General features: G+C 42.1%; 1 long non-coding RNA gene across 1 annotated transcript; it reads left to right on the top strand.

The window, feature by feature from the left end:
• Positions 1 to 1,925: 1,925 nt before the first annotated feature.
• Positions 1,926 to 3,832, top strand: LOC148124597 (uncharacterized). The gene is made up of 2 exons (XR_015739714.1): positions 1,926 to 1,957; positions 3,019 to 3,832. It is a non-coding gene; the product is annotated as an uncharacterized LOC148124597 (long non-coding RNA).
• Positions 3,833 to 10,722: the final 6,890 nt, after the last annotated feature.

Genomic DNA, 10,722 nt, shown 5'->3' with positions numbered 1-10,722 from the left:
GAGTACATCTAGTTAGACAAAATAAAATTCTTTTTCAAGGTTACGCAGTGTTGCGCATAGTGAAAAGATGTCCAACTTCTCCAAGAACCTCAGTGACCTTCAGCTTCTGAATTTGTGGTTGCTTCTAAAGGGGTTCTTGGCTCCTTCGTTGCATAGTTCAACTCTTCCTTCTTCTTATGCTGCATCTATACATGTAACTGTGAGTGAGATCCTGAAGGGTCTAGAAAAACCACCATTTTTCTTCCATGGGAACTTCAAAATATGTGGAAGCAACTAGAAGTTTTTAGAAAAACCACCGATTTTCTTCCACAGGAATTTCAAAATATGCGGAAGTACCTAGAAGTATCTAGAAAACTACCAATTTTTTTCCCCGTCCGCAGGAACTTCAAAATATGTGGAGGCATCTAGAAGTATCTAGAAAAACTATGATTTGCCCCCACCTTCCACAGGAACTTCAAAATATGGTTGCACGCGCCATCGTATCTCACGTCTGCTGACATTTCCATCTTCTAAATAATTCTGGAGACCTTCTCGTTAGAACTGTGTGCTGAGACAAACGTTCTGGCTATTCTCCTCCGAGATTAATGCTCTTCCGACACACCAAACATGGTTCCTTTGTGTTTGTTCTACCTCTTCTCCCTGTGAGGATTATTATAATCCTCCACAGTGTAGAGAAACTGTTCCTGGGCACACTGGGACATGGAAGCATCTCTTGAGAAAAGTATCAGCAGGATTTGATCCTGTACATGGCACTGAAGGAATTGGCAGGTGTGTTAGCATGCACCTGTTCCTGCATTCCAGACGAAACCCATAATTATAGTTCACCCATGTCTTTTTTTTGACTCCCAACTCTGAAATTGTCTGAAATTACAACTCCGATTTTGTGGAACCTCCCTCCTTCTGGAGTGAGACCGCATCCCCACTTGACTGGCTGGCAAACCACAAAAACCACCCGATTGAATTGGTTGAGCCACCCAATCTCTTCGGTTCCTGCTGGTTCCATTTTTAGAATTTTTTAATGAAAGGTTGATCCTTAATCCTGATGGACTAATTCTGTCTTTGCTCGAAGATGTTCCTTAATAAGTAGTGTGGAAGCACCGAGAGGAAACGAAGCCATCATAGGAAGGGAATGGGAGAAGATTAGAATAGAATAAAATACCTTTATTGTCATTGCATTCTACGAATACAATGAATTTTGAAAGCTACTCCAGCACAGTACCCCAAACACCACATCACAATCACACTACAGAGTATTTAAAAATTAAAATAATTTAATAATAATAATAATAATAATAATAATAAACCTAGTCTAAAACATATCTAAAACAGATAGTAAGTTAGGTAGTTTAAAAATGCCACTATATACATAGGGCTAAATCACAAATGCACTGTTTGATTCAGGACAATTATTGCCTTGGAAAATAAACTTCTCAATCGATTAGTCCTCATTTTAAGACACCTATGACATCTCCCTGATGGTAACAGTTCGAAAGATGAATGACCAGGATGAGAACGGTCTGTGGAGATTTTTTGTGCTCGAGAGAGGAGTCTGCGTCTTCGCAATCTCTTCCAAAGAAGAAAGAGAGCAACCGACGATTTTTTTTGTGCTGTGTTTATAACTCTCTGGAGCATCTTCTTATCCACTACAGAGCATCCAGCATACCACACCATTACACAGTATGCCAAAATGATAAAATAAAAGCTAGCTCAATTCATTCCCTCAAGGTCTAATTGAGGCTGTGATCAAAGGACCCAGCCTTAATGCATAATCCGGATCTAATATCTAACAGCTGGTTGTAAATTACACAGTTTGCAAAATGCTGAATCGAAACAACAGGGTTAAATATGAGCCTTTAGCGAACCCCAGGGAGCAAAATCCTCCCCCCAAAAGGATATAAAAAGGGATTTGACTCTTCAATTCTTCCAACAGCATCTAGTCTGTTTCTCTGAGAACTCGGTAAGTGACTATATTCACCGTTCTCATTGCTCCATTCAGGGATTCCTTCTACCTTTCTGAGCTCAGACAACTTTCATTTATTAATAAGAGTACGGATTTTTTTAAAATAAATGCAGCATTGTGGAAACAGCCTGCATTTTGCGGATATGTCGGGATATCGGTTATCAGGCACCGAGCTATCGGGCTCCAATCCAGCACAGAATTATTCTGGCTTTTATTAGTAATGTTGTGGCAGAATTGAAGAATCGATAAGGTTAGGTTTTTGGGGAGGAAAACTAGAGTAGGTGTCTTCGTCCCTATATCAATTTCTGAAACAAGAAGAGGAAAGGAGGGGGGAAAAATCAATGATCTCAAGTGTTGTTTCTCAGAAAGAGAATTTAGTTTTAAAATTATATTCTATACCAGGTGGATATGGAGTATGCTACTTCTCTGTTTTCCTCTTTGGAGCAAGACCATTTTTTTTTTAGTAGCAAATCCTGTTTTTCACAACAATGTAGTGCAAGATTCTAAGGAATGAGATCCCTATTTTTTCAGGGTTCAAATTTATATTCTAATAATAAATGCAATCATTATTAATTTTTTGATTCCTAGGCAGCAGAGTTGTACAAGAAGTAGTCAATCGTTTGAGTTTTGTTGGGTTGGATTCCTAAACCCAAAGAAGTTTTTAAAAGGGGGAAGAAATGGAGCCTTCCTTCTTGTGAACCTGCACTAATAATAATAATAATAATAATAATAATAATAATAATAATAATAGGACAAGAAACAATGGATGGAAACTAATCAAGGAGAGAAGCAACCTAGAACTAAGGAGGAATTGTCTGACAGTGAGGAACAATCAACCAGTGGAACTACTTGCCTCCAGAAGTTGGTGGTTGTTCCATTACTGGAGATTTTTAAGAAAAGACTGGACAGCCATTTATCAGAAAGAGTGTAGATCTCCTGCAAGAGTTGGGTTGGACTAGATGACCACGGAGGTCCCTTCCCACTCTGTTACTGTTATGAGGGCTGCCATGATCCCCGTTCTCTCTTTTCTCCTAAAACCCTCCTGTGTTTCGTTTCAGACTTTCTTCCACGTTTCTCAAGATGTCCTGCTATGTCCCAACCTGCACCATCCCCACTTGCGTTCCTACGTGTATGCCGTCCTCCAGCTCTCCAATTTGCTATCCGGTCGGCGGTCTTGGGTCTCTCAGTTCAAGGGGCGGCATGATGAGTTCAGGGGGCAGCATGATGAGTTCTGGAGGCGGGGGTGCCACCACGGCGGCCAGCCTTGGCATAGCTCCCGGGGCCAGCGTGAGTTGTATCAACCAGACTCCCTCTTCCGAAATTGTGATCCAGCCGTCTCCTGTAATGGTTACTATTCCAGGACCCATCCTCAGTGCCTCATGCGAACCAGTTCGTGTGGGAGGATACACGGCGTGTGCTACTGGATCTTCTGGATCTTTGGGTAGAGCCTCAAGGTCCATGATGTACAACTCTAGACCTTACATTTGCAGAAGTTAATCAACACCCAGGAGGACAACCAGGAACCCAACTGAAGTGACCTAAAAGCCTTGGTGCCTGAATTCCTGGCTACCCTCACTCTCCTTCTTTCAAGCTGTCCACTTCTGTGGCTTCTCCGAGAACCACAGTGATCTGCGGCGTCTGAATTTGTGGCTCCGGATGTCTTGATTCTTTGCTTGCATAACTCCACTCTTTTCCTTAAGGTACAGAGTATGGAAGAGAAGCCCTGCAGTGTCCCGAAGAGCTACCTTGCTACAGATGACATTTCTATTCTATTCTGAATAGTTCAGGGCATTGCCTTCTCACTGGAAGTGTGTGTCGAGTAAAATGTTCTTGCTATTCTACTCTGAAATTAAAGTTCTTCTGCAATGCCAATATGGTTGTCTGTGTCTTTGTCCTCTCCTCTTCCTTTTAATTAATAGAATATGGTAGGGTATGGTGGGGTAGGGTAGGGTAGAATAGGGTAGGGTAGGTAGGGTAGGGTAGCATAGAGTAGGGTATACTCTACTCTATAGAATAGAATTGAATGTAGAATAGGAATTCAGAATGGAATGGAATGGAATGGAATAGAGTAGAGTAGAGTAGAATAGAATAGAATAGAATAGAATAGAATAGGATAGGATAGAATAGAATAGAATAGAATAGAATAGAATAGAATAGAATAGAATAGAATAGAATAGGCAAAGTGTGATTGGGCACACAAGGAATTTGTCTCTGACCCAGAAGTTCTCAGGGTACAATACAAACGACAAAGTGATAAGTCACCGATCATAAATCATAAGATACAATCAAAAGATACAAACAACAAGTGATAAGTCATATGATACCAATAGGGGGAGGTAGTAGGAAAGATGAGTAGGTGAGAAAGATGAGAAGATGACAAGGATAATAGCAATACAGTAAGCAATACAGTAAGCAATACAGCTTACTACATGGGTAGATATTGTTAGGCGTAAGACAACGCTGTGGGAATTAGGTGTTCAGTAGGGTGAAGGCATGGGGAAAAGCTATCTTTGTGTCTTGTTGTTTTGGCGTGCAATGCCCTATAGCGGCATTCTTAGGGGAGGAGTCGAAACCATTTATGTTCACAATCTGAAGGGTCTGTAAATATTTTCTCAGCCCTCATTTTGGATCCTGCAGTATACGCGTCCTCAATAGAAGGCAGGCTGGTTGCTATTGGTTCTTCTGCAGTCTGAAGTATCCACCGGAGTCTCTGTCTGTCCCGTTGAGTTGCTGTGCCAAACCAGACCATTATAAAGGTACAGACTCAATAATGTATCAGCAGATCCTTTGGGCAACTTGAGTTCTTTCTGTGTAATCATCCAGAACAAACAAAATCTATTCCCATACATTCCTAAAAGCCATCAATCTCCTCTCCACAGGACATTCATTCCTAAGTACCACCTTGGAAGCCTCCATGAGGAAATTATACCAGGATATACACATGGTAGTTCAAGAAGGATTGTTGGCAGGTGCATTGGTCTGCACTGTTCCTTAATTTAGAACAGCCCCGTAATTACAGTCCGTCGGTGTTCACTTTCTGCTCCAGATGTGTAGCCCAACTCTGTAGATCGCAGGTACCTTCTAAGGTGGGGTTCCAACCCAACCCAAAAGATAGACTATCTCTTAGCCCAACCAATCCTTCCCACTAAAGTTAACCCTCCTCCAAATTTGTTTAACAAAACTCTGCTTAACCAGAAATCTTTACGGTATTCCGGTTTGCTTCTAGACCAATTACACGTTCTCAGGTTGTGAGGAAAGAAGCAATCTAGAACTAAGGAGAAATTCCCGATTAGTCAGGTTTTGCCTAAACTGAACTGAATTCTTTTATTGGGCAAGTGTGATTGGACACACAAGGAATTTGTCTTGGTGCAAATGCTCTCGGTGTACATAAAAGAAAAGAGACATTCGTCAAGAGTCAAGAATCATCAGGTCCAACACTTAATGATAGTCATAGGGCACAATAAGCAATCCAATCATACCAGGAAACAATATAAATTATAAGGATACAAGTGACAAAGTTACAGTCACACAGTCACAAGTGGGAGGGGATGGGTGATAAGGAGTGAGGAGAAGATTAATAGTAATAGTAGTGCAGACTTTGTCAATAGTTGGACTAATCTGTGCTTAATTTTTCCTGCCTAAGTGAAAAACCTTGCTTTTCTCCACATTAAAATTCATTTTGTTGGTTAGGGCTCATTGTTCAAGTATGTCAAGAACTTTTGGGATCCTGGCTATTCCTGCCAGCTTAGTGTCATCTGCAAATTTGATGGGTTCCCCTTCTATTCCTCATCTAAGTCATTTATGAAGATATTGAAGTGCACTGGACCTAAGGCAGAACCTTGTGGTTCCCCACCGCTTACTTCCCTCCATGTAGATGTAGTACCATTAAGGGCTACTCGTTGAGTACAGTTGGTCAGCCAGTTGGCCAACTCATTTGTTGGTGATGCTCCTATCCCACATTTTTCTAGCTTACCAAGAAGTAGGCTGTGGTCTACTTTGTCAAATGCCTTTCCGAAGTCTAAGTATATTACGTCCCCAGTATTTCACTCATCTACCAATTGACTCACTTTGTCAAAGAATGAAATAAAATTGGTTTGGTGCAATCTGTTTTTAAGAAAACCGTGCTTTCATTTAGAATTTTATTTGTTTCTAGATGTTCGCAGATCTGTTTTTTGATCATCTTTTCTAGTATCTTCCCACATATTGATGTTAGACTGATAGCCTGTAGTTTCCTGGGTCTGTTTCCCCACCTCCCACTTCTTGAAGATGGAAACCACACCAGCCTTTTTCCAAACCTTGAGTAATTCCTCAGTGTTCCAAGGAAATGTTTGAAAGATATGGTACAATGATTGTGAGATAACATCTGCTAGTTCTTTCAGAAGCCTGGGATGTAAACCATCAGCTCTTAATGATTTATATTCATTGAGATCATATAGGTGTTCTCTAACCATTTCATTGTTTACTTTAATTTTTATTTCTAGTCTGTCTTTTTACAGTTAGGATTTTGGTAGTTTGGGCTAATAGTTTCTTTTTGTGTGAAGACTGATGCAAAAAATGAGTTAAGCAGTTCTGTTTTTTTTTCCTCAACTGCCTGTTACTTCCTTGCCACCTTCTCTCTTAAGTGGACCTACTGTTTCCTTGAGGTTTTTTCTTGTTATTAAAAGAAACTTTTTAAAAATTATATTTGACTTTTGTTGCAAGCCTTTGTTCATTCTGAGCCTTTGGTTTCCTGACTTCATCTTTCAATAAGAGACTGGACAATCATTTGTCTGAAATGGTATAGGATCTCTTCCTTGAGCAGGAGGTCAGACTAGAAGTCCTCCAAGGTCCCTTCCAACTCTATTATTCTAGGCTCTATGTTCCATGTTCTAGGTACACTGAGGTCAGAGTCATGAAAAAGTCTAGGGTGATTAAGGGGAAGCAGGATTTGATCTCAAGTCGAGATAAATATCCACAAGGTTGGAATTAGAAGTTCTAAAGGATCACCGACATTGAAGATATTTCTCCTACTCATTTATGGGAAGAAGGGATGTTGATAGATCCTCGGGTGGATTTCCTCCTTGTCTCAATTATTACAAGAGAAGACAACCTGACAACTTAAATGACATGATGATAATTCGTTACAGTGAAACCTTCTGAACCATTTCAAATGGAAAGTTCTTCCATCGGATCTTCCAAATTAGACGACCGTCCCCTGGCTCAGGTCCTGACTGTCAACTCAAAAGAGACTCCTTTGGTCTTTTTAGTTGCCAGAAAAGGGGAGTGGGGGAAAACAGTGCATTCTTGAAAGGCCTAGATTATCACCTTTGTTGCTACCAGCCACCGTCCCAAATCCAGTCTCCTCCAGGATGGAATGAGAAGAGCCAAACCTTTCCAGCTAGCGGGCATCATGAAATATCCAAATGCTAGGGTTGGATTTGCTTGGATAAACATACGACGTGGCCTCCTTTCCATCTTAGTTTTACACTGGAACCTGAGGCCATCTAGTTAAGAACATGTTGCTTTCTTGTCACCTTTTAATTATTTTAATGCTATGAAACCTCCCCTTGGCAAAGATTCCTTCGCCTGAGTGATGCCTTCATAAGGTTCTGAGCCATCCACCTGCTTTATAATTGCAGGAAACTTCCTTTCATGGGTGGAAATAAGAAAGAACCACTCTTGTGTCACCCAACACCTTCAGGCTGAATGTTTGAGTTGACCACTCAGGTTCAGGAAATGAAACAGGAAGAAGGCCAAACAAAAAAAAAAATGGGTCACTTGAGAAGCCAAATAACTTTCATGTTCATGACCACCTAAGCTGATCAATGCAAATATTTTGTGTAGACATATTTACTTACGATGACCCTGGACAAGGGGTGTCAAACTCAACTTCATTGAGGGCTGCATCAAAATTGGGTTTGACCTCGGGGGCACTGGTAGGATTCAAATTTTTTTACTACCGGTTCTGTGAATGTGGCTTGGTGGGCGTGGCAGGGGAAGGAGACTGTAAAATCTTCAGTCAGAGGTGGTATTTGCCGGTTCTCCGAACTACTCAAAATTTCCACTACCGGTTCTCCAGAACTGGTCAGAACCTAGATAGATGTTGTGTTTGGAAGTCCACACAACTGATTATGTGAGTATTGGCTGAGATGGGTCTGGAGTCACGTTTTCTGAGACTCCATCTTGGGAAACTTCATCATCATTAGAAGATAAATAAATAAATGCTACGAACTTTCTCAACTCTACAGCGAAATTCACCCCGTGTGCTCAAGTTTTACGGAACTTGACTTAGGACCACAAGTGAGTCCAGAATATCAGCCATTGTAGTCAAACCCTTTCAGAAACATATCAGGACACACCACCACGATGTCCCACCAAGCTCTATGGAATTTAAGGTCAGAATCTTCCATATGGAACAGCAGGTGCTGCTCCTCCAGGTGCAAACTCTTGACATTTTCTACATAATGGGAAATGAAGCAGACATAATCTCAAAGCTCATGATGAAGGGATGCGCCTAAAAGGTACTGTGCAGGGGTAAATTACACAGGGTTGAATTTAGGTGCAAATTGTTGAGTCAGGTTATTTGGTTAAGTATGGTCTCCTGCGAGCCTCAGGGCCACCATCTCAACTTTTGCATGGTATATAAGGACGCTTAGTCCTCAAGCTCACCATCAGCTTCTCTCTGCTTCTCCGATCTTCTCCTTTGAGAACTTGGTAAGTGTGAGATTATCTCTGCTGGTTTCTCCATTCAGAAATTCTTCTTCTCTCTCTCTCTCTCTCTCTCCCTCCCTCTCTCTCTCTCTCTCTCTCTTTTTCTGTTTGTCTATTTGGACTTCCTGGGACTACCTGATGGATTTTATTCAGCTGGGTAGAAATTGATACTCGGTTCTGATATCAGGAAGGATCTTCTAAGTGTATTGATCCTCATCTCCATTGTCAGTTTTGACCAAAAGACAAGCTAGGGAGAAATGAAGAACTACCCTGTGGAAGTTTATTGTCCATCAGGGATAGCACAGAAGGACAAAAGGATGAGAAGGGAAGAGGAAAGCAAGGAATCCTAAGGACAAGGTCCTCCAGAAGTTGTAAACGCTCCAACCCTGATGTTTTTAAGAAGAGACTGGATAACCACTTTTCTGAAGTGGGGGAGGGTTTCTTTCCTAAGCAGAGGTGGGTTGGACTAGAAGACCTCCAAGGTCCCTTCCAACTCTTCTGTTCTATTCTATTCATTTAGAAATCCCCTTGAGAGCAAGCAGCTGGCATGGACATAGTTCAGAGAGAGAATTCATCCTGCACTTTCCTTCATGCCATCATTTCCAAAGGTTGCAAGCTTAAAAGGGGACAGGAGAAACCAGGGGAAAAAAAAGAAATGAGAAGTTTAGCGGGATGGGTGGTGGGTGGAAGGGTAGTATGTAGTCAATGACCAAGAGGGGCTAGAATGATGTTCTCAAAAGAGGCCGATGGAACTAGATGGAACCACACAGAAGGAATCTTTCTCCATGCTCTCCTCAATACTTTCCATGTCACGTTTGACAATGGTTTTCCCTGCTCCCGAACCTCCCCAAATGATGCAATGTTGTGTTTCTTTTCAGACGTTCCTCCACCTTTCTCAAGATGTCCTGCTGTGCTCCAACCTGTGCTGTACCCACCTGCATGCCTTGTTGCAGCCCTTCCATTTGCTACCCAGTGGGTGGCTTGGGGTCCCTGACCTCATGTGGTGTTGGCTCCTATGGAATGGGCTCAGGTTCAATGGGTTCAATGGGTTCAATGGGTTCAATATCAGCGGCCAGCCTGGGTATAGCCCCCGGGGCCAACGTGAGCTGTATCAACCAGACCCCTCCATCTGAAGTTATGATCCAGCCACCTCCAGCTGCTATTGTCCTTCCGGGACCCATCCTCGCCTCCACGTGTGAGCCGGTTCGTGTGGGAGGATACACCGCATGTGCTTCTGGGTCTTCTGGTGGAAGCTCAAGGATGCGATACTACCCCTGTATGCCATGTAGAAGCTAAGGACAGGTCTTCTCCCAGAGGCACCACTGGCAAACGGACTCTTGAGACCTCAGTTTACAATGAAGATCTTGTAGATCTTGTTGCCGGTAGTCTCAAGCATCCTTACCTCGATCCCTCTACCATGGTCCAAAATCTCGGGTTTTCCAACAGCTACATTTTTCCATGTTCTCCAAGTTGTGTTATTTCAATGCTTCTTCCCTTCTTTGCTTTCTTTCATCTCCTGGGATGGCTCTTTCTCTCTCTTTCTCTCTCTCTGTCTCTGAAACGTGGAGAAAAAGCCATATTCTATAAGGGTTCTCATTTGATTTCATCCCTTGAATTTGGAAACGTGTAGAAATCTAGACAACAGTATTCCTGAACCTGGCCTTCATCTTCTTCTTCTGACTCCAGCATCTTCTTCATTTCATAACATCCAGATGGGATTCCAATTCTTTGCTTTGGACCACAGTTTCATGGCAAATGTTCTTAGGATTTCTGTTTGGCAATAAAGATTCACTTCAGCATCAACCTGAGTTTTTATGTGGTTCTTTCTTGTTCTGGGGGTTTCTTGGAAGTTCCTTGGTTTTATCAAATGCCCTTCAAAATTACTCCATTCTAAGGTGGACTTCCCTCCCTGGGGGCTTCCTTGATAAAGGTAAAGGTTCCCTTGCACAACCCTGCTAGTTGTTTCTGGCTCTAGGGGGTGGTGCTCACCTCCATGCTGTCCAAAGACATCTCTGTGGTCATGTGGTTGGCATGATTCAATGCCAAAGGCACATGGAACATTGTTACCATCC

This window comes from Pseudonaja textilis, chromosome 16, assembly GCF_049901715.1.
Source record: "Pseudonaja textilis isolate UNSWEBS1 chromosome 16, rPseTex1.2, whole genome shotgun sequence".
Taxonomy (NCBI): Eukaryota; Metazoa; Chordata; class Lepidosauria; order Squamata; family Elapidae; genus Pseudonaja; species Pseudonaja textilis.
The sequence above is the reverse complement of the archived record's forward strand: the minus strand, read 5'-3'. Positions and strand labels throughout refer to the sequence as shown.